This window comes from Myotis daubentonii, chromosome 7 (genome assembly GCF_963259705.1).
Source record: "Myotis daubentonii chromosome 7, mMyoDau2.1, whole genome shotgun sequence".
Taxonomy (NCBI): Eukaryota; Metazoa; Chordata; class Mammalia; order Chiroptera; family Vespertilionidae; genus Myotis; species Myotis daubentonii.
This window is the reverse complement of record NC_081846.1, coordinates 32,739,215-32,762,240: the sequence shown is the minus strand read 5'-3', so window position 1 is coordinate 32,762,240 and position 23,026 is coordinate 32,739,215. Positions and strand designations below refer to the sequence as shown.

Genomic DNA, 23,026 nt, shown 5'->3' with positions numbered 1-23,026 from the left:
AAGATGAGTTAGCACAAAAATCTTCCCTGATTTGTATCTCTGTTGCTGATGACAGAGGAGCCAGGTGACAATTCCCCAGGGCTGTTCAAATGCCCTGGGGCCAGTTCTTCCTCCAGTTCTGTGACTTCAGCAGGAAATTCCAGGAGGTCCAGGGGGCAGTCAACTCCTCTTGCTGAGGCTCTGCTTAGCTGAGACCCCACCCCAGGCCCCACCCCTATTGGTTCCCCCTGAGGGGTTATCAGGCAGCAGGGTGGATGGGACGACTCCCAGCAGAAGACTTACATTCTCATCAATGCTGTACCCTACAGCTCCTTACCCAACAGGTCCCAGTGTCCTATCGAGCCTCCCTGTCCAGTTCCTTGCCTGGCATCACTGTCATCTCCCCATTGGCCTAGCCAGAAATCCAGAGGCATCTTGGACTTCCCCTCCCTCTGGCACAAAGGGCAAAGGTAGACAGTGAGGCAGGGTGTCCCTGGTCCAGCCAGGGAGATGCTGAGCAGGGCTGCAGCCTTGGGTAGGGGAGGAAGATGCAGCTGGGCTCCAGAGAGGGGCCTGGACACAGGGATGAGTACCAAGGAGGTACCCCTCTCTGGTGGGGCTTCCTTGGCCTCGAAGGGGCACAGCACCCTTGGTCCTAACACTGAGTGCCTGTGATTCACCCTTGTTATCATAACCACCATCAGGTCAAAGACAGTCACGCGATTTTAAAATGAGTTGAGAAGGTGCCATCTTTGGAGTTGGAGGTCAGGGGTCCAACTGCTCCCCTAGGGACTGCCAGCTGCCTTCTTACTGAAGGGACTGGGTCCCATCGCTGGTGGGAAAGGAGGCCAATAGGCAGAAAGGGAGGGGGTGGAAAGTGCACCCTGGTGAGCCAGCAGGGTCTAGGGCTGTGTGTGGCTGGGTCGTCGTGACTCATTCACCTTTAAGCCGGGTACCTCCTGCCCTAGCATGACTGGGCCCGGCAGGGAGGATGGGGCGGTGCTCTGGTGTGAGGGTCTTCAGGGCTACAGGTAAGAGGCATTGGGAGAGAAGACGAGGATGGATGACCCAGACCCAGACCTCGGGGAATGGACCAGGACTCAAACCTGTCCCCAGCCCTTCCTTATTCCTGGTGGTGAACCCCACGTTGCAGTGAGGGTACATATGCCTTCAACAAACCCACCTCAACCTCTCAGCTTAACCCAGGGCTTTCCCTTTGGCCTCTCTTTCTCTCTCCAAGTGTGTTTGTGTGTGCATATACACAGCACGCGTGTCTAAGTCTGTGCAGGAAAGGTGTGTGCGTGCTTGAGTGTGCGTGCTTGAGTGTGCAGCTCAAGTTATTCAGTACATTTGTAGAAAGTTTAACAAAAGGGTTTTAAAAAGTTCTTTTTAATAAATTCTCTTGTTTTCACAAAGCCCCCTGCTAAGCAATCTCCTTCAGGCATTATTGAACCAGAAATGTTTGAGTAGGGACAGCCAGGCCTTCTAGAAAGTAACTTAAATAGGTTCGGCACCAAAAATGAGCAGAATAACAAAAATAATTTGCCATGACGCAAGATCAATGAGCTTGACTTCATTAAAGCAGTCGTGATAAAAGCATCATCCTGCCAAAGAATGGGCAGCTAGTGATGACAGGCCTTTAGGCGTGTGGGGAAAGGATTTGAAAATACCAGAGAAAGTCAAAGTGAAACGCAGGGTGTGTGAGTCTGGAAGAGGGTTCTCAGCCGGGGAATAGGTGTTTGAGAGAGCACGTAGGATGTGGGAATTTAAGGTGCTGGTGCTAAGACATTGTTTTACATACTGCTAAAACGCTAACATGCAAACTACCATACACCGTCAATTGTGGACACATTTTATTTCAGAGACATGAAAAGATAAAGGTTCTAGAACTGATGAAATATGCAGTGTACTAAGCATGCAGAATAATAGAACACTCTAAAGTTAACCAAACCCCCCAAATAAATAAAATTAATCTAACCCCTACAAATTCAATGAGGTACGAGGACCCAGAGGCCCAGACTGGGGGTGGGTGGGTGAGGAGTACAGTCTAGACCGGTGATGGGGGCTCCACAGGCCCTGCACAGACAGGAGCAGCCAGTCAAGGAATTCTTATTCCTAAGCGGGGCCTAGAAAGACCCTCTGTCAAGGCAGGATGGCCAAGAGGGCAGGGAGGGGGCCAGTGAGACTCTGGGTCTGCAGAAAGGGCAGCTTCACCTGGGCGTGGCCTAACAAACCGGCCAGTCAAAGCGAGAGGAGGGAGTTGGGCCTTCCGGTGAATAGTGCATTGACCAAGGGCTGGTGGGAGCACGGGGCTCCGTGGGATGATCCAGTGCATGTCCACCTGACTGTGCACCTGTCGCCTGATGTACCCCAGATGGTGCTGCAGAACCTGGCAGTTGGAGGTGCTCAGCAATCAATGGTTGGATGGACTTGCTGCATTTGGAGCCAGGAGAGATGGCGTGATTGCACCCCAGGCAGGTCAGGGACTGGGCATGCAGAGAAAGGGCACGGGGGAAGGTAGATAGCAGGGAGCACCCCTCCCCTCACCACTGCCTTTTCAATCATTTAAAATGCAAAATGTCCAAAAGAAGTATCATGTATATCAGTCAAGTCCTGGCAGGAAGCAGATGTCACATGAAACTGGGGAGTTTGGGGAGAATTTAGTGGACAGGGTGTAGGGATACCAATAAGAGGGGTTCCACACCCAGAGCTAGCACCAGGGAGCAGTTACCACCCTGGGACAGGCCACAGGGGAGGGGGAAGCATGGGAACTGGAGAGGACGGCCTTGCAGGTGCTGCACCCCCCTGGAGCTGGAGCTGGGCAGGATGACCTCCGCCTTCTCAGCACCTGACTGTGCCCTCCCTGGCCAAGCCCAGCTGGAAAGGAGGGGCCCGGACAAACAGCCGCCACTCAGCACGGCAAGTCCATGGGAGAAGAGCCTGTTTGTCCTGCAAGCACAGTCAGTGCTCACACCAGGAGGGGAACCACATTTGCTGCCAGGGAGGGGGTGGCCCTTGATCCTTAACGGTCAAGGCCTCCAGACTTTGTTCCTCATTCCATAGCCACTGGCTTCCTGAAGAGATTTATCAAGTCATTTTGAAACAGAGAAGGAAACCCTGACACCCTAGCCGTTCGCTGTGAACGTGAGCCCAGCACAGGGACAGACACTCCCAGGGCAGTGCCTACGGGTGACTGCATCTCTGCTCTGCGACAGCTCTCCCGGCACAGGAACGGACTCCTTGTCTTTGGCAGGTACCTAGAGCACATAACCAAGGCGCCATTTTGAACAGCAAAGAGCAGCATTTCCTAGTTCAGTCGGCTTGTTAACAACTTGCGATGTGCAAGGCACAGACCAGACGTCCCTTCGGGGTTTATGAGATCAACAGAATGGACATGAATTTATTTATGTTCATCACCAAAAGTCACACAGAGCACAATGTGATAGGGGTTAGCTCAGATGGTGAAACAAAATACCCATCTCTTCTCCTGCCTCCCATTAAAATCTTTCCAGCACGGTCATTTCCATGAAGGCCCTGCAGACAGCGCCCCACCAAGCCCGGCTGGGCCTGCATCCCCACAAGCTTAGAAATCCTGGAAGGAATGAGACCCTGCTCAGCCCAGCCTCATCTAGTCCCCCAGACCCCTTGCAGGGGTACTGACAGGCCCTGTGGCTGTCTGGGGAGATGGGCACGTTGCATAAAACGGACCTGATGGTTGAAAAATTGCAGGAGACAGAGACGTGGATTCCAAGTGGGGTCCTGTAGGGAGGGGCCCCTTCTCCTGATGGCTTCACACCTGAGCCAATACTCCTGGGGAAGGTACAGGGGAAGGGGAGAGGGGCACCTCCAGCCCTGGGTTGGAGAAGAGACCACCTCTGGGGTCTTCAGAACAAAGGACAGCTAACATCCAGTCTGTTGGAGGCTCTGGACTGTGAATTCTGAGAAATGATGTTTCTAGAGACAGTTGTTGGCCTGTGACTTTCAGACACCCTGCAAAGGTTGGGGAGGGGCAGGGAGACTGGAAGGCTGAGCTCTCCCAGGGGGTAATTTTACTTCCAGCACTGTCCGCTGTCCTAAATGGGAACCGAAAGAGGCACCTCGCAGGGGGAAGCCCGCACAGGAGCGGGTGGGAGCCGAGGGGCACTGCACAACACCCTCCTCAAGGTTCTGCCAGCCTTTGCTTTAAATTAACAAGCATATACAAGCACTGTGGAAATTTTACAATTTTGATTGAAAACTATTAAGTATCATTATCCCACTGTGGCAAAGCATTTTTCCACATTCAATAAGAAAGCCACTAGAAAGGTCTTAAGTAGGGTGACAATACCATTTGGCTGCTGTGGAGAGAATGGCAAGGGTGGTTGTGGGTAGCTGATGCCATTCTTTTCTATTTTTCTGTGGAGGTGGGAAAGGTGTTGGAGGCCTCGGGGGCAATGGGGAGGGCAGAGCTGGTTTCAGGCTCAGAGCCCCCAGACCCGGGGCTCCCACCCATCCAGGGTGGCACCGCACGGATGGGGCAGAGAGGCGCCCAGCCTGTGCCCTGAGCATCACTCTTGCCCCCGAGGCTCTCAGCAGAGGCCCGGCAGTGTGTCCTCCACTCAGAGATCAGCTCAGTGGGGGCTGGGCACCACCTTCCCGTCCACCTCTCACTGTCAGAGGTTGGAAATTATCTATATCTTAACCTGGACAGTGATTACATGTCAGCTAGAGGCCCCCAGTCTCCTAGAGGCCCCCATTCTTCAATCTCCTCCTCTGTGTAGGCCTTCAGACTTCTCTGGCTGGGCCAATGGGGACACCTTTCTGAGCTATACGCTGTAATAAAAACAGGATGGCTCCAGGGAATGCGGGGTGGATGGAGGTCAAGTAGGAACAGGCTGAGGAGGAGGCCAGCCCTCTCAGAAGTGTGCACCCAGAGGTGAAGAGTTGAGTGGGTGAGGCGAGAACCAGGAGCGCCCTCTGAAGATGGAAGATGAGTCCGCACGTTAACCGTCTGCGAGTGCTGCAGGACACAAAGAGCTGTTCTCACACCCCCAAGGGAGACTGACTGCAAGATGAGAGTTTAACTCTAAGATTGTCTTTAGGACCTGATCAACCCACAGTCCCGGCTGCCACAGTGAAGCCGGCTTGGGCAGAAGCAGCCAAGGCCCCTGCAGGAGAGTGAGCATGGAGGGCAGAGGGCAAGGGCGAACCTCCGTGGGCGCTCTGGTTGAAAAGACAACCCACTGTATGGGAGAACATATCTGCCAATGATGCATGTGACAAGGGGTTAATATCCAAAATTTACAGAGAACTTATGTAACTCAACACACACACACACACACACACACACACACACACACACACACACACCCCAAACAATCCAATTAAAAAAATGGCCAAAGGACCTGAATAGACACTTCTCCAAAGAGGACAGACAGATGGCCAATAGATACATGAAAAGATGCTCAATGTCAGTAATCATCAGAGAAGCGCAAATTAAAGCCACAACGAGATATCACCTCACACCTGTCAGAACGGCTATCATCGATAAATCAACAAACAACAACTGTTGGTGAGGATGTGGAAAAAAGGGAACCCTTGTGCACTGTTGGTGGGAATGTAGACTGTAGTTACTATGGAGAACAGTATAAAGTTACCTCAAAAAATTAAAAACAGAGCTACCATATGAACAAAATAAACTAACAAACACAATAGAAACAAACTTATAGATAGAGAACAGATTGACAGCTGTCAGAGGGGATGGGAGTTTCAGGTCTGGATGAAAAAGGTGGATTAAAAAACACACGTAAAAAACACTCACAGACACAGACAACAGTATGGTGATTACCAGAGGGGAAGGGGGTGGGGAGGTAGAAGAGGGTACAGGGAAATAAATGGTGATGCAAGGAGACTTGACTTGGGGTGGTGAACACACAATACAATATACAGATGATGTATATAGAATTGTACACCTGAAATCTATATAATTTTATTAACCAATGTCACCCCAATAAGTTCAATAAACATGTAGCTCCTATAACCTAGCTCATTTAATTATGTGTGAACATACACACGCGCGCGCAACCAAAGGTTAGACGGGTTTAAAAGGCATTTTGTCTAAAAGCATCAGGTTGTTTTGTTGTTGTTGAATATATTTTTATTGATTTCAGAGAGGAAGGGAGAGGGAGGGAGAGATAGAAACATCAATGATGAGAGAGAATCATTGATCGGCTGCCTCCTGCATGCCCCCTACTGGGGATCGAGCCCACAACCCAGGCATATGCCCTTGACCAGAATTGAACCCAGGACCCTTCAGTCACCAGGCCTACGCTCTATCCACTGAGCCAAACCAGTTAGGGCTGTTTTTGTTTGTTTGTTTTAAATTTTATTCCTGGTCCATATTCTTCCAGAGGTTTCTGTACAAAAATAATATCTTGGAAACATCTTTGAGGCTCAGAAAACCATAATAACATTCACATACCAAAAACAGAAAGACAATCACGGAATCTCCCGGTACATGTGGACGGAGGTGAAGTAGTAGCCACAGCCCCACAACCAACCACATGGTGGGTGCAGCCTCTGGGTGGATGTGAGAGCTCTTGACACTGACCAGAAGGGGGGGTGGGCAGCACCTGCTTTGATCACACAGGTTTTGCGGGCTGGGGCGGAAATCAGGCGCCCTGGGCACTGTGTGGCTGAGCTGGGCTCCTGCAAAGGCCCCATTTGTGGACAAGCAGGTCAGGTTCTGTTTTATAACTAGGAAAAGCGAGAGACTGAGAGGGTGGGGGTAGGCAGAGGACTGGGCCAGGTGTGCTAGATATGGACTTCTAGGGAGCCAAAGCTGGCAGACCGGTGGACAGAGCTTTAGGCACCTGGCACAGAGCCCCAGGCAGGGACAGGGACCCTGGGGTTCTCATGGTGCACAGGGGCTGTGTGGAGTTTCTTCAAGTGTCTTGCCACACAAGCAGCAGCTGATGAAGGAGAGAGGAGCAATGCCGTGTGGCTCCTGCAGCTGGCCGGCCAGTGGAAGGCACATGAGGGGTCTTCCAGGATGGCCTAGAGCTATTCTTGGAACCTTCTGAGGGGGCCGCTTTTGGCAGTCAGACCGTAGAGCGCTGGAGCTGCCACGTTTTGGAAATGGCCTGGTGTAGGCCCATGGGCTGGAAGGCTGTGGGCTGGAATGGCATTGATGGGCAGAGGAGGTGGGTGGGGAATGAGGACTTTCCAGGTCTAGGGGAGTGGGGTCTCCACCTTTCCTCAGGTCTTGTTTTGAAACAGTGACTGGTCCCCTGAATCAGTCACTCAGGACACAATGTAGGTCATGGTGGCAAGCACACAGTTCTTGTCGTGTCCTGTGTTGGGGCGGGGGAAGGTCCATCTGAAGGGTCTCCTCCTTGGCTCTTCTCTGTTGAAGACCCCCCCCCACCCCCCCAAATGGAAGAAACTGGAACTGGGCCAGGTGTGCTAGGTATGTTATCTAATTTATATTCTATCTAATATTACAGGTGGCTACCATAGCTCCAGTGTATAGATGAGGAAACTGAGTCTCAGAGACATCTACAACTTGCCTGGATGGTCAGAGACATTGTCAAATGAGCAGAAACTCAGGGGACATTTCAAGATAAAAAAAAAAAAAGAGGCTGTGGGTGGGCATCCACGACTTGCTAGCTAGACAGGAGGGGGTGTAGGAGCTGCCAGCTCGGGTAGAACCAGGCGGTTAGAGATTCTCCCAAAGACTCAAGCCTCCAGCTCAGGGGTGGGTTGGGCGGTGTGAAACCCGGCATGTGGGAGAAGCTTGTATCCTGGGAGGCAGCAGGCCTGCCCTCCAGGCCGTGATGGCTGGTGGAGATGGTGCAGAGGCTGGCATTTGCTGTCTGTGCACAATCCTGTCTCCACTGGCCTGCCCCACGGCAGGGTCCCCAAAACCACATGTCTAGGGCTTGGAGAGGGTGAAAGATGACACCAGGCTCATTCGAAGTCCTTTTTGTGCACAAGGGAGCGATTCGAAGGCTCTGGGAGGAGGCATGAAGCTTAAAGGAAGAAAGTGGAAACTGCCAAGCCTGCCCAGCCCCACCCACCAGCTGTTGCCAGTGGAACATCACTGCTCTCTGCTCCTAGCAGGCTGCCCACAGGACCCTTTCCACCAGGACTGGTGGGCTTGGAACTCGGGTGGGTTCTGTCTTACACTCAGCTGGCAGGCGCGTCTCCCACCTACCACGTTGCCTCCAGCCCCCACTTTCAGTAGCTGGGCTCTTCAGCTTCTCTCTCTTGCTTTGTTTTGGGCAGACTTCCCAGAACAACTTGGCATAGGCTTTGTACTCACTTCGGAATTCATATCCCTCCCAGATTCTCAGAGCTAACCCCTTCCTTGAACTTGTAATCCCTCACCAGGCCCCAACAGAGCCGGCAGCCACAGCAGCCCTGCCCAGTGCACTCTCCCAATGGGGAAACCTCAATGCTAGGTCAGCTCCCATAGGCTGTTCGCTTTGTCACCTGTCAGCTGGGATCCCCCTGGGAGCCCCAAATCTCTGCCTTTCACTCCCAGATACCTGTGCATGGGAGTAAGTGCTGAGCTTTCCTCAAAGACCAGAGTGTCTTACAAAGTGCTTTGAACCTCTGACATCAAAGGAGCTACAGGCTGGGAAATTCACACCTCGGCTGGTACTGAAATGACAGCGCTGAGATGTGTCCTCTGAGGTTGCTGGTGTCACCACAGTCCTTGTAAGGGGGTAGGGCACGACAATGCTCTCTGCCAGCACTGTGGTCTGGGTGTGTAGACAGTGGAACTCTCATCTGGGGACCTTGAGCCCACAGTGAAGATGCCGGGAGAGGATGAACTCTCTGTCAGTAGAATCACAATTGAATGTATGCCTCATACCTAGCATCACAGTCAGGTTGACAGCTAACTATGGAAAAGGTTGCTGTGCTTTCTCCAAGAGCTCACATAAACAGAAGCCTGGAGAGGAGGAAGGAGGCAGTGGCAGAGTGCGTCTTTCCTGCTATAGAACTTTGCAGCCACATCCTCATCATGGCACCTTGCGACATCTTGCACTCAAGAATTCATGTCTTTGTTCCACTGAGGTTGGGCTTGGCTATGCGGCTTGCTTTGGCCAAGGGAATGTGGGCAAAAGTGCCAGTTCTAAACTTTGGGCTTCACCGGTATTGTGGGTTTCTGCTTGCCCCTCCTGGGCCCCGGTGATCTGTCCCCGAGACCCTCCGGCCCTTCAGTGTGGGCCAAGAATAAAGACATGAGGAGCAGACCTGGACCTGACTGGAAACCTGGAGTCCAGCTGAGTCCAGGGGAGCCCAGCTCAGATCAGCCAGCCACAGCTGACCTGCAGACCCAGGAGAGGAAAATAAATGTTTATTAACTACTGAGATTTTGAGTGTTTGTTACAAAGCAAACACTGATAAATACAAATTTGAAGGGAAGAATGGACTTTTCCTGAGTCTTCCTCTTATTGAAACTTTATGACATAATTATCTCCATTTATCCACAAAGAAGCTGAAACTTCAAGAGATTTGGTAACTTGTTTAGTGTCATACAACTTGTTTCATTAGCAGGACTTCACCCCTACAAGGGACAAATCTTCAAGTTCTGTGTCCTCATTCCCAGCGTGTAGTCTCCTAGAGGCCCCCATTCTTCAACCTCCTCCTCTGTGTAGGCCTTCAGACCTCTCTGGGCCCCATCATCTTTCTGACAAGCCTGAACCCCATTGTGGCCACCAGAGACCTGCCCCATGTCACCCTCCACTCCCTGTGTAGGCCCTCTCTGTGACTTAGGATCAGGTCCCCAGTCCACCTCCTGCACCTGAGCAGGGCTGGAATAAACCAGAGCCTGGCGGCTCATCTAGCCACAGGCAGCCCACACCTAGTTATTAACCTCTTACCATCTGCCCCACCTGGGGCTCGGCCATGGGCATTCATCAGGGTTCCACACAGACCCAGAAATAAGACATGAGACAATAAACAACGAAGTAAATAATTACAAGGTGCAGAGGCTGTGTGGGGAAGACAACACTTTGGGAGGTTATTATTACAAGGGGACTTAGCCGAGTGGGTCAGGAAATTATTTGTTAAAGAGGCAACACTTAGGCTGAGATGCAAAGGATGGTAGCAGTTGTCTAGACAAAGAGGAAGGGAGCAGCTTGTGCCAAGTCTGGGTGTTCGTATAAATCTGTGGCTATAGTTAGGTCTTTCAGCAAATGCTTTTGGTGTCCTACACGGTTCCTCTAGATCCCTTACTGCTCTGAGCTCCCAACCTCCCTCTTCTGGGGGCTCTGTGCTTCACTACTAAAGGCTTCAACCTGTAACCTGAAATGATTATCCTTGGGCACTGGGGCAACCTCATTCCTAGGGACATTGAGAAGAAACTGGGGAGCTCTATGTTCCCTGGGCCCACCCCCGGTAGCCAACATGTGCCTGGAGTGTATGTGCAAAAGCCCAGCTCTTTGCCTCAATGCAGGAGAAATCCTAAGGTACATTCACACTTCAGAGCTCCTTGTGGGATTAGGCAGGTCTGAGGCTTCACCGAAAATGCACCTTTGCTTGGCCTCTCTCCACTGTCCTGAATCCTTCTCGCTCTTACTGGTTCTCCTGGAAGCCATTCTTTAGTGAATTACTGGTACCCAAGCTCAGGGTCAGCTTCTGGGAGAACTTGACCTATGATGGTCAACTCTCAAATCAGTCCTTTTACTTGCCTATTTCAAGCCCTCCCTCAACAGCTGATCCAAGGATTTATCCTCAGGCCTTTCTCCAAGAGCAAAGAATCTGGAACTCCTCCTCACTTTATGGAGGAATTGATCAGATCTGTACTCCTTAGCTTCCTTCCCAAACATGGCTACCTGTGAGGACCAATACTGCCACCTCCCCCCGGCCCCACCCCTGCCCCGGGGTTAACACACATCCTGCCTTAACTTCTGCACAGACCAGTTCCAAGCCCACCATGGAGCTGGGCCTCTGGCCCTGTGAATCCTTTAGCCAGTGACAAAGGAAAAAAGATGCCCTAGATGAGACTGGGCACACACAAAACCCAACATCTACAAAATGCCTCATGTATTTACCTGCATGTTGAGAATGAACGAATGAAAAGATGAACATTTTTTGAGTACCCAAACAACCTGACTTAAGTTTCTGTTGGCCTTCCCATTTTACAGATAAAGACTCTGAGGCTCAGAAGGGCCCAGTGGCTTTCCCTGTATGTGACAGCACCAGGACTTTGGATCCTTCGCTGTAAGTTCTGTGCTCCTGGACTCCGAAAGGCTGCCATTCTCCCATTTCTCTGCCTGAGTTCTGGCACCCGGGTATGAGGCAAGCAAGCCTATTTTGAACTAATGGATGTTATATATTTTAAAGTCCTCTCTCCTGTGATTCCTCCCTTAAAGTCTGTGTTTTATAGAGAATCCCAGGAGTGCAGACCAGTGCAGCCATTCTGCTGAGCCATCAGACACAACGTAGACAAATTAAGTATGTGTATATCCTATGACGCAGTGATCTCACCCCTGGCTCACGTTGGGCCATCTATATGAAGGGTCATCACAAATTTGTGGTGGCAGAGACCTGGAGGGAAACTGGGTGCCCACGATTGGGACAGCAGATAGGTAAGGTGTGCTCAAGGAGGACATAGGGTGCTAGGCAGCAGCCAGAAACAAAGATTAAATGTATACGCAGCCACCTGGAAGCTCTTTAAAAGATCCTTAAATGAAGAAAGTAGAAATCAGAATAAAAGCTATGAAATCACCTCCGTGAATTAAAAATGCATGTACACAAAACAGCAATAAACACTTTAAAAGAACACATTCAAATAAAGACACCCACTCAAACAGTTGCCTGTTAAAGGAAGGGTTATGTAAGTGCACTATGGGGATAGAAGGATCAAACCAGTGGTAAAGACCTTGCTTTACAGTGAGATTGCCCTGCCGCACAGCAGTTTTGCTCATGAGGCCCGGTTGCGAAAGATGGGTTCTTCACTGTGTTGTGACCTTTCTGATTGGACTTGAATTACCAAAATCATCTGTGTCTGTTTCTCCCTTGGTCAAGTATGGAGGAAGGACTTGGCAAGGGGAAGTAACATTTAGTTAGAAAGCAGTGTGGTCCATAAGTAGGAGCACAAAATCTGAAACCTGACACGAGTGAAGCAGGCAGGGTGTAAGACACTAGGGAGAGCTGGGGACTGTGGCACATTGAAGAAATGTCCTTTTAAGGGATTGGCTTCCACTTAGCTCCAGTTTTATCCCCATGGGGTAACATAGGCCTAGAGTTGTTAGAATTTCAGAATATTCAAGGGAAGGTAAAAATCCAGATTCTTAGATAAAATCTCAGATTTTTAAATGCTTGCACCTAACTTTTTAAAAAACACCATGTGAGCTACAAAGTCAAATCCTAACCTCACCACTAACAAGCTGTGTGACCTGGAATATGATATTTAACTCTCTAAGGCTCAGCCAATTTCCTCATCCATGAATGAAGATTCTAAGTCCTACTCAACCATATGTTTAATTGAGCTCATATATCCCTGGCCAGTGTGGCTCAGTTGGTTTGAGTGTCATCCTGTACACCAACAGGTTGTGGGTTCCATTCCCAGTCAGGGCATACACCCAGGTTGTGAGTTTGATTTCTGTTCGGGGTATGGACAGGAGGTAACTGATCAATGTTTCCCTCTCACATTGATGTTTCTCTCTCTCTCTCTCCCTCTCCCTTCCACTCTCCCTAAAATCAGTAAAAGCATAACTTGGGTGATGATTTAAAAAGCTCATATAAATCTAGGGCAAGGCTCTCAGTCAGGAAGAGTCATTATCACCATGGAGCACCTGCTGTGTCCCTGCTGTGTGTTGAATATGCTAATATATGATCAACTCTTATTTTTCAGATAAAAAAACCACTGATGCTCAGAGGAGTGGAAAATTAAGTAGAAGAGTCAGGTATAAAAAATATATCCTTGCCCTAACTGGTTTGGCTCAGTGGATAGAGCGTCAGCCTGTGGACTCAAGGGTCCCAGGTTCGATTCTGGTCAAGGGCATGTACCTCAATTGCGGGCACATCCCCAGTAGGGAGTGTGCAGGAGGCAGCTGATCAATGTTTCTAACTCTCTATATCTCTCCCTTCCTATCTGTAAAAAATCAATAAAATATATTATATATATATCTCCTCCCCAAATGTGATAAAAAAGGATGGGAAAAATGGAAGAAAATAACTTATAAGCAAGGGTTTGGGGATTTAATGGGCTCCAAGTGAGGCAGAAGTAGTTATTAACCTGCTAATGAGCCACCAGAGTCTCTAACAAAGACACCTACAGTCCCAGCAGCATGCAGACTTCACCAGGACAGCAGCAGGTATGCGTTTACAATACCCAGGCTGGTGTGAGCTGCTGCTGGCTTATGCCAGCTTGTGCCAACCTGTGCTGGCTCAAAACCCAATTTTTCCAGAACACCAAGAGCTGGTTGTTAAATGTGGCCACCATGGTGAGAGTATTTACACCGCAGAAATTGGCAACCACTGTAAATCAGGCTTTGTTTTCTTCCCTGGGGAACTGGTTGCCAAATATTTGCCACTGCAGGTAGCCCAGCGACATGGACTATTTAGGCAAAATCATCCCTTCAGTTCTTACAGGACCCAGCCTGACCTTTCTGCACACAGACCTTTCTGTCGGCATGGCCCCTAGAAGAAATACTGGGTCAGGAAAAAATATCGTTGACACAAGATGGGTAATAACTCGTTGGGGGAAATGTGGAGGGGGTTACTGTTCAGTTAGAAAAAATACTTTTTCACTTAAAGATGGCAAAAGCCTAGAAAATGGGAAGCTTCCAGTCTGCCTTCATGGGTAGGTGGGATTGTCTGAGACTGGGAGAAACTGGAAAGGGATGATAGCAAAGTGTTGGTAAGATGGAGTGACAAATGTGAATCCTCCAGCTCCCCAGCAGGGCTCACTCTAGACCTTTGGGGAGGGAGGCTCTGTGTAGGTGATCAGGAGTAGACAGGCCGGTTCTGGTAAACATGTGCCCGGCAGAGGAACTGAAAGTCACCGTTTGCAGGCTCCTGCTGCTCTGAGGAAGTGATAAGGCACTCCTGTCATGGGACCGAAGCCCCAGACAGAAAAGGGGAATGCCACTATACCTGCTCTACAAAATCCAAACCTCATCCCAGGGGAGGACGAGAAGTCTGGGTGAGAGAGCTCAACCACGGGTGCTCGCAACTGGCAGAGAGTGAAGAGGAGGGGACCAGCTGGCTGAAGGCAGGCCAGCAAAGCTGTGATTTTCACAATAGGTAAGACGGCTCTTCTGTAGTTTATAATTGAGTGAGCATTATGTCCACCCCAGGCATGAATCTAGATCAGATTACTACGAGTAGGGTTTGTAAGATGTGCCAAAGCAAGGAGTGATCCTAAGAACCAGCAGGAGTTCACTGGGAACAGAACAAGTCAAGTGAACTTGTTTTTCTTTTTTTATTTACATAATAGCAGGTCAATGTATGCTTGCTAGCCTAATGAATTGGATCATTTGTTGCATCTGATAGAGATTACAGTTCAATTGCCAACAGAGGCCAGGCAGATTATGTAAACCAGTGGAACAGTATGGAAGTGAGCAGTAGGGAGAGGTGGGGACTGTGGCACATTGAAGAGAAATTCCTCATTGAAAAGGAGATGCTTCCACTATACTCTGTTATATCCCCAAGGGGGTAATATAGGTCTAAGGTTACCAGATGTTCAAATTTTTCAAGGGAGGCTGAAAATTCAGACTATTATATAAAATCATTGAACTCTAAGAAATGCTTTTAACTAGCTCATAATTTCTAAAAACATATGTCAGGCAAATAACACCAAACCCAACATAAGCTGGGCTATGAATTTGTGCTCTTTGACATAATATATATAGATTTCCATAGAGCATTTTGTGATATTCATCTGTGATTTTTGAAGGAATGTGGGCTAGGATGAGACTACACCAGGGGTGGGCAAACTTTTTGACTCGAGGGCCACAATGGGTTCTTAAACTGGACCGGAGGGCCGGAACAAAAGCATGGATGGAGTGTTTGTGTGAACTAATATAAATTCAAAGTAAACATCATTACATAAAAGGGTACGGTGTTTTTTTTTTAGTTTTATTCATTTCAAACGGGCCGGATCCGGCCCGCGGGCCATAGTTTGCCCACGGCTGGACTACACCAATGTCAGACTGGATATAGGTTTCTGGTACTGTCAGGTTCTCTCTCTCATTTCCATCAGTGATTCAGATTAGGATCTAGGAGGTGGGCTTACCAATGTGTGGCCATCACCAAGCTAGGGGCCATCTCAAATATGCTGAGTGACAGGCAGAACCAAGATGAAACAGAGCTCAGTGGTCTGGAGCAATGGGCTAGGTCAGAGACAAGGTCCCGTTGGGCACCGGCCACTGGGCAGTACTTAGCAGCTTCCTATCTACTCCACCATCCCAAGGTGGGCATGGTTTGGTGGATGCCCTCCTCTTGGCACTCTCATTTTACTCCTTGTCTTTGATTGGCATCCTCCTTCCAGAGCAGAAACATCTCGGCCATCAGAAACAAGACAATGATGAATGCCATTGCCACTGACCTGCCTCACAGCACTGCAGGTCCAGCCAGAGTGAAACAAACCCACACGACTCTCCTTTCCCCAAATTAACCATATTGAAAAGAAGAAACAAATCGATCATTATTTGCAGATCACAAGATCATGTACCCAGAGAAGCCAAAAAAAATACATTACAAAAAAAAAAAGAGTAAGCCCCACCAGCATGACTCAGTGGTTGAGTGTCGACCTGTGAACCAGGAGGTTATGGTTCGATTCCTGGCCAGGGCACATGCCCACATTTCAGGCTTAATCTCCAGTGCAGGGCGTGCAGGAGGCAGCCGATCAATGATTCTCTCTTCTCATTGATGTTTCTATCTCTCTCTCCCTCTCCCTTTCTCTCTAAAATCAATAACAACATATTTAAAAAACAACAACAAAAATGATTAAAACTGGTGAGCTAATTCAGAAATACAGGTAAGAACACCCTCCGAAAACCATAACTTTCCTAGACATCAACAAAACCCAATCAGAAAACGTCATGTTTTCTGTTTGCCAAAGTCACTAAAAATACTTTACACCCAGTAACAGGGAAGGTGTAAGAACAATATAGAGCCCTGGCCAGTGTGGCTCAGTTGGTTGGGCATTGTCCCTATGCACTGAAAAGTTGCTGGTTCAATTCCTGGTCAGGGCACATGCCCAGGTTGTGGGCTCCATCCCTGGTAGGGAGTGTGTAGGAGGCAGGGGATCTATGTAGTGCTCTCACATTGATGTTTCTCTCTCTCCCCCTCTCCCTTCCTCTCTCTGTAAAAATCAATAACAAATCTTTACAAATAAAAAAAGAACTATATGTAGCAAACATAAACCAAATACAAAAGAACATCTGAATAAATGGAGAGACATGCCATGTTCGCTAATAGGAGAGCTCAGTGCTACAAGGATCTGAGTGACCTTCCAATTAACTCATACATTCAATGCAATTACATAAAAATCCCAACTGTAATTTTTAGGGAACTTTGCAAGCTGATTATAAAATTCCCCTGGAAAAGGACATACATGGGGACCACCAAGGAGTAAAGAGAACAATAAATAAGCCCTTGGTTGGATGGTTGGGCACACACACAGTAAAGCCACAGGAATGAAACTGTAGGAACTGGGGCAAGGAAGGTTTACCAGCCAGTGGAACAGAATGAGACCAAAGTCAGATTAGGACTATGGGGGAATGTAGCATGTGGTATGACGGCATTTTGAATCAATGGAAAAAGATGGACTGTTTAATATATGGTATCGCTATCCATTTTGGAGGACAGTGTTATAGTCCCTATCTCAGGTTAAACGTAAAAATAAATAAAGAGCTAGACATAAAAGCATGTTACCAAAGTGCTAGGAAAAATGACATTTTCCCTGGATAAATAATATTGAAATGAGTGACTCATGAAACCCAGAGTTCATAAATGAAAACATTTGACTATAGAAAAGTTGTAAACTTCCGTATCACAAATGAACTATAAGGAAATATTTTTAGAAGTGACAGACTGGGAGAAATTATTGACAGCATACCTAACCAAAACTTATTATGCAAAACATATGAAGAACTTTTTTTAAAGTCAGGTTTTTTAAAAAGGGAAAGACTGGCAAAGAATATAAATAGGCAGTTCACGAGTAAAGAAATATAAAACGGCCAATCCAGGTATGAAAATGTGCTTCTTCTCATTTCTAATGAGGGAAATACAAAATAAAATATTGAGGTTGCATGTTTCACCCACTGTTTGGTGAAAATCGCAGAGACTGTTAATATCCGGGAATGAGAGGAGGTGGGGACATGGTAGACATCACATGACACCAGACGGGTGCTGGCTCGTTGGAAGAAGCTCTGGCAGGGTGACGTGCTGTATCTACAGTAAAAATATGCATTCCTACAACGTAGTAATATTTCATCTTGAAGGAAACAGGGGCACACACAAGCCTTGCTTATTGTAGTAATAACCAGAGGAAAAAAGAGGAAATTGTCTAAATGTCTACCCGTGGGAGGATGGTGAACCGTACTGCATGACAGTTAAGCATAAAGTTAAAACACAATAGTTAAAAAACTATAGTTAACAATACTGTGTTGTTTATTTGGAAGTTGCTAAAAGAGCAGATCTTAAAAGTTCTCATCACAAGAAAAAAATTCAGAACTCTGTGTAGTGATGGATGTTAACTAAACTTATTGTGGTGATCATTTCACAACATATACAAATATCAAGTCATTAGGTTATGTACCAAATGAATACAATGTTATGTGTTGATTACATCTCATGAAAAAAGAAAATAAAATACTCTCCCCGGCCCCACCCCCAAAAGCACAGTGGTATGTGAACTGCCTTGGGGAGATCTGAAAGGCATATTGTCATGGGAAGAAAGAAAATTTCGGGCAATATGTACAACTCATCCTATTTATATTTATATGTACATTTATATGTATATTTATATGTATATATATATATATATTTATTTGTATAGGCTCATATCTCTATTTAAATGCACAAAACTGAAAATGCCATACCCCCTTGGAGGAGAGAAGGGTGGGGATGGCGAGGGCCTGCTTTCACTTTCTGCTCTCTGTGCTTGTTTTGTTTGAACCCATTGCCCTGCCCTAGAGCATCTCTTGGGTTCTGCCTGTAGCCACCATGGGACTGACAGTGGAGGGAGCTGTGTCTGGCATAAGGACTCCAAGCCATGATGCTATTATTAATATGATTACTACTATCTGTTCCTAGGCAATGTTCCCAATAACTGTTTCTTACATTTTAAAAAGTGGAGATATAATTGACATATAACATTCTATTCGCTTCGGGTGAACAACATAATGATTCGCTATTTATATATATAGTGAAATAATCACCACAGCAAGTCTAGTTGGCATCCATCACCACCCAGTGACTTTTTTTCCTTGGGATGAGAACTTTTAAGATCTACTCTCTCCACAACTTTCAAATACCATATTTGAACAATACCATATTATTCACTAGAGTTGCCATGCTGTGCGTCACACCCCCAGGACACTTTATTTTATAACCTGAAGTTTGTATCTTTTGACTACCTTCTCTCAGTGATTTTTATTTTATTTTTTTAAATATGTTTTTATTGATTTTAGAGAGAGAGAGAAAGGGAGATGGAGAAAAAACATTGACCGGCTGCCTCCTGCAGGCCCCTAGGGGGATTGAGCCTGCAACCTGGGCACGTGCCCTGACCAGGAATGGAACGGGTGATGCACTGATGACGCCCACCGACTGAGCCACATTGGCCGGGCCACCCACTAATTTTGAAAGGGAATCATAGCATACTTGAAATTTTGCAAAGTTTGTTCTAGTTGACTAGGTTTGATGCTATTATTGCCAAATTATTGCAAATCTTCTCTCCCACAAATATCAGAGGACTGTCAACATTTAAAGAATGCCTCGGTGAGCATCCAAGTGCTTTACATAAAGTATTTGTGACCATTTTTCAAGATGCCAAAAACATTACTGGGTCTGGTAAAATTAAATTTTAGAGAAATGTATTTGCATTCACAGGGTCCCAAGAAGCAAGGCCTGTTTCAGCATTGGGGGATTTTAGCTCTATTTTGTATTTTCGGTTTGAACTTCTGCACCCTCACAGACTACCTTCCTAAGAGACAAAGCAGAGATAACACATGTTGATCTGCAGTAACCCTTCTTCATATAAAAAGAAAAATTAGCCTGAGAGTAACTCCAAGGTCCAAGGCAGGCTGTGTAGAGAGCAAGACATGGGCAGCACTCAGATCGGAAGTCGGCTACTTCCCCATTTCTCTCAGGACTTGCTATTTGATCTTTCTGCTTCTTCCTGTGCAACCATTTTCACCACGGGGTCAAAATGTGTTTACCCACATCAGCAGGTCAAAGCACGGGGGGGGGGGGGGGGGGCGCCGAGGGGCACAGAGGGCTGGGTGCAAGGTGGAGATGAGGGACCGGAGGAGTTATCCCTGGGCACCTGGGGGCCAGAGACAGTCATGGGCCTCGGCTCCGAGGCCTGGCAATCCGTCTCAAGACTGAAGAGAGTGTGGGAAATGGGGGGGAGGAAGGGGTGCGGTTGGGAGTCTCTAACCTCCTCCCCCTCCAATATTCAACATTTGCCTTTAAGAGAGCCATTTCCCTCTGACACATGTGAGGAAGGAAGCTCATCTTCACTGTTTCCATTTCCCCTTTTCTCTTAAATAATGACCCGAAGCAAAGGGCCATTATTTAAGATGCTGCATGGTTGAAGCACCTTTCCTTCAAGACTGACCCTCACACCGACGGGCCTGTGGGATGTAGATGGTGTTTATCATTGCACAGGCTCACCGAAACTAAAGACCTGGACAGGTCATCTTTCGGAAGCCACCCTGGTCCCAATGGTCCCAGAATAGGAGCATTCTCCATTTCCCTGCTGCAGGAGCCTAGAGGAATCTTTTCATCCTTAGCCACATATCCCCAAGATGCTTGCTTCTTTTCTTTTTGTGAAACTCTCTAGGTACTCTGGCAGACAGAAGTGACAGCTGGCAGACAAGCTCTGAGTCCTCTCCTGGGAGTCAGCCTGGGGAGGAGCTGCCTCGAGGGAGCTGAAGCCTGGGGCGGCCCCTCAATGAACTCTGCAGCTCACCCCCACACCTCCTGCTGTCCTCACTTCACCCCCGACCCTATCCCTATGGCAGTCACTGTGCATGAAGCCGCAGAGCAGATTATGAAACAGGCACCCTCGTAAGTCTTTGTTGATGTCATTGTTACAGAAGGAATCACAGCCGTTCAGAGCATGAGGCCTTTGAGGTCTCCAGTCCACTGCCTTCCTTTTAGAAGTGAAGAAATGGAGACCTTTCCTCCCTTGCTCACATTACAAATTTACCCCTTCATTCAACCATTTAGCCAATATTTATTGAGCACCTACTATGTGTCAGATGCTCTTGCAGGAGCTGTAGAACCAGGGAGATGGCCTGGCTTGGAAGGTGGAGAAAGGGGTCACGAGCCAAGGAGTGCAGGTGGCCCCTAGAAACTGGAAAAGGCAAGAAAACAAACCTGCCCCTGAGCCTCCAGAAGGGCTCAGTCTTGCCAACACCTGATTTAGCCCAGTACGACCCATTTCCAGCTTTCAGTCCCCAGAACTAAGATAATGCGCTTGTGCTGTTTTTAAACCACTACCTGTGTGGTAATTTGCTACAGTGGCAACAGGAAACTAATACTGATGCAGACAGTGTTAAGGACTAGGGAGAAAAATAAATAGGCGTATAATGGAGAATGATCATCGGGGCAGGGCATGACTTTATATGGGGAGACCTGGGAGTAACATCAGGGCAGTCAGGCACATGGTGATCTGGGGGTCATAGTTCTAGGCAGAGGTCAGAGCAAATGCTAAGATCCCTGGGCAGGGAGGAGTTTCTGTTCATGGGGGTAACTATCTCCTCCATGTCTTCCCAGGAGGAGAGAACCATTCTATTGTCTGGTTTCCTGAGCAACAAGTGGTCTTTCCTGCAGATTTCTGAGTAACCTTTAATCTACTTGTTTGATGTCTGGTTTCCCTCTTTAAAGCCCAGGACTATGTCCTCATGTCCTGTCCTTGTCCCAATATCAGGTGCTAAGGCCTCTTCTTAGAGACTTAAGAGTGTACATTTGCTAGAGACATTGGATTTTAGAAAGCACATTTCTTCATTTCAAGATTTCAGAACCCTTTCTCCCAAGTCATGAGGGAGCCAAATTATGGTGGACGGACAGGCAGACACTCGGATGGGCCGTCAGCCTCCCAGGGAACAGCCGAAAATGAAGGGACTTTGGGAACTTCCTAGTCTCTTATGGTGAATCTCTTTGTAAAAATGACTCACTGATCACCTCTACTTCAAGCTATATAGATCTGGGGTTTAGGGGATAATCTTTTTTTTTTAATCCTCTCCCGAGGATATTTTTCTATTGATTTTTAGAAAGAGTGGAAGAGAGAGGGAAAGACAGAGAGAAATATCAATGTGAGAGAAACACATCAATTGATTGCCTCCTGCATGCGTCTGCGGAGGGGCCTGTAACCAAGGTACGTGCCCTTGACCTGAATCGAACCCAGGACCCTTTGGTTCGCAGGCCAAGGCTCTATCTACTGAGTAAAACTGGCTAGGGCTCAGGGGATGATCTTGATAATTACTTGTCTTCAGTGTCTCAGCTGAATGTCCCTTGAGGGCAAGAACTGTGTCTATGAGGTTATCGTATCACCAGTGCCCAACTAATACTTTCTGAATGAATGAGCAGATGACAGGTAGCTCCGGGGAATCTCTGAGCTAAGTCATGCTAACCCTCAAGGAATATGGTCAGGAGATGCAGCTATCCCCTGACTGGACTCAGCTTAAGAGTAGGGCCATCTTGAGACTCATTCAAGAAGGCTAATGGCTCAAATACCATACAGCTCACAGCTGCTTCCACAGCTGGCCCCAACCTTCTGTGGCTCGGGTGCCAAAGGCCAGCAGCCAAACGTGAGAGCAGCACCAGACCCAATCTGGCATTTACCTTCTAGCTGTGGCACCTCAATGATCAAGGGCCAAGCCAAGGAGGGGGACAGTGGTCTGACCCGTGGCCATAACATGGCAGGTCACTGGCTAGTTTTATGAACCAAGCAAACAGTGTTCGCCCATCTGAGCCTGAGTTCCCTTGTATTTAGAATGAGAATAATGATAATACCTCCTTCACAGTATTCAATTAAAGAGTGTATATTAGGAGCAAGTGTCTGGCTCCTAATAAAGAGGGCTCAATAAGTGAGAGCAATGATGAAAAGGGATAATGAGGTGCCCCCCCCCCCGAGAGCTTTGGGATCCTACCTCTGAACCCCTGGGTATCCTCAAGGCTCTCTCTTATTGCTGCCTACTGAGACCCCTGGCACCAACCCCTACCCTGTCCCCTGCCTCTGTCTTCCCCAGTCCTTCAAAGATGGGGTGACATAGGCCCAATGAGCAGGCATATTCATTGATTACTCAACAATGATTCATAGAGTCATGTGTCAGGCACTGCACTATGTGCTTCACATAAACCCTGGCTTTGGTCCTGGGAACCTCCCTATGTGAGAAGCACTACCGTTACCCCAATATTTCAGAGGAGGAAACGGAGGCCAGGGAGAAAGAGACCCGGAGAAAGCCTTCTCTGAAAATGCTGCGCAGGAACTAGTAAAACACGCTGGGAAGCAGCTGACATCCTCGTGTGGATGTGAAAAGGCAAAGCCTTTAATATCCAGGACTAAAAACCCACAAGAAAGATGATAGACAGCAGGGCCAGTTACAGAGGGCGTTGGCCACATACGGCAGGCTGGCACCAAAATGAAAAGCTCAACGTCAAAATCAAAACCCACCTCAGAGGGAATGAGAGCACAAGCAAGACTTCGGACCAGAGCACTGAGCCCAGAATGCAGAGGAAACCGACCAAGGCAAGAGAAACAAGAGCAACAAGGCGACAGATGCGGCGGACACTGTGGTGATTGGTTTGGCTCAATGGGTAGAGTGCCAGCCCATGGACTAGAGGGTCATGGGTTCAATTCCAGTCAAGGGCAGGT

At 48.0% G+C, this 23,026-nt stretch overlaps 1 protein-coding gene across 1 annotated transcript in view; it reads right to left on the bottom strand.

Moving 5' to 3' along the window:
• The window catches only part of INPP5D (inositol polyphosphate-5-phosphatase D), a 96,265-nt gene that overhangs the window by 54,509 nt on the left and 18,730 nt on the right, over positions 1 to 23,026 (bottom strand). The window lies entirely within an intron of this gene.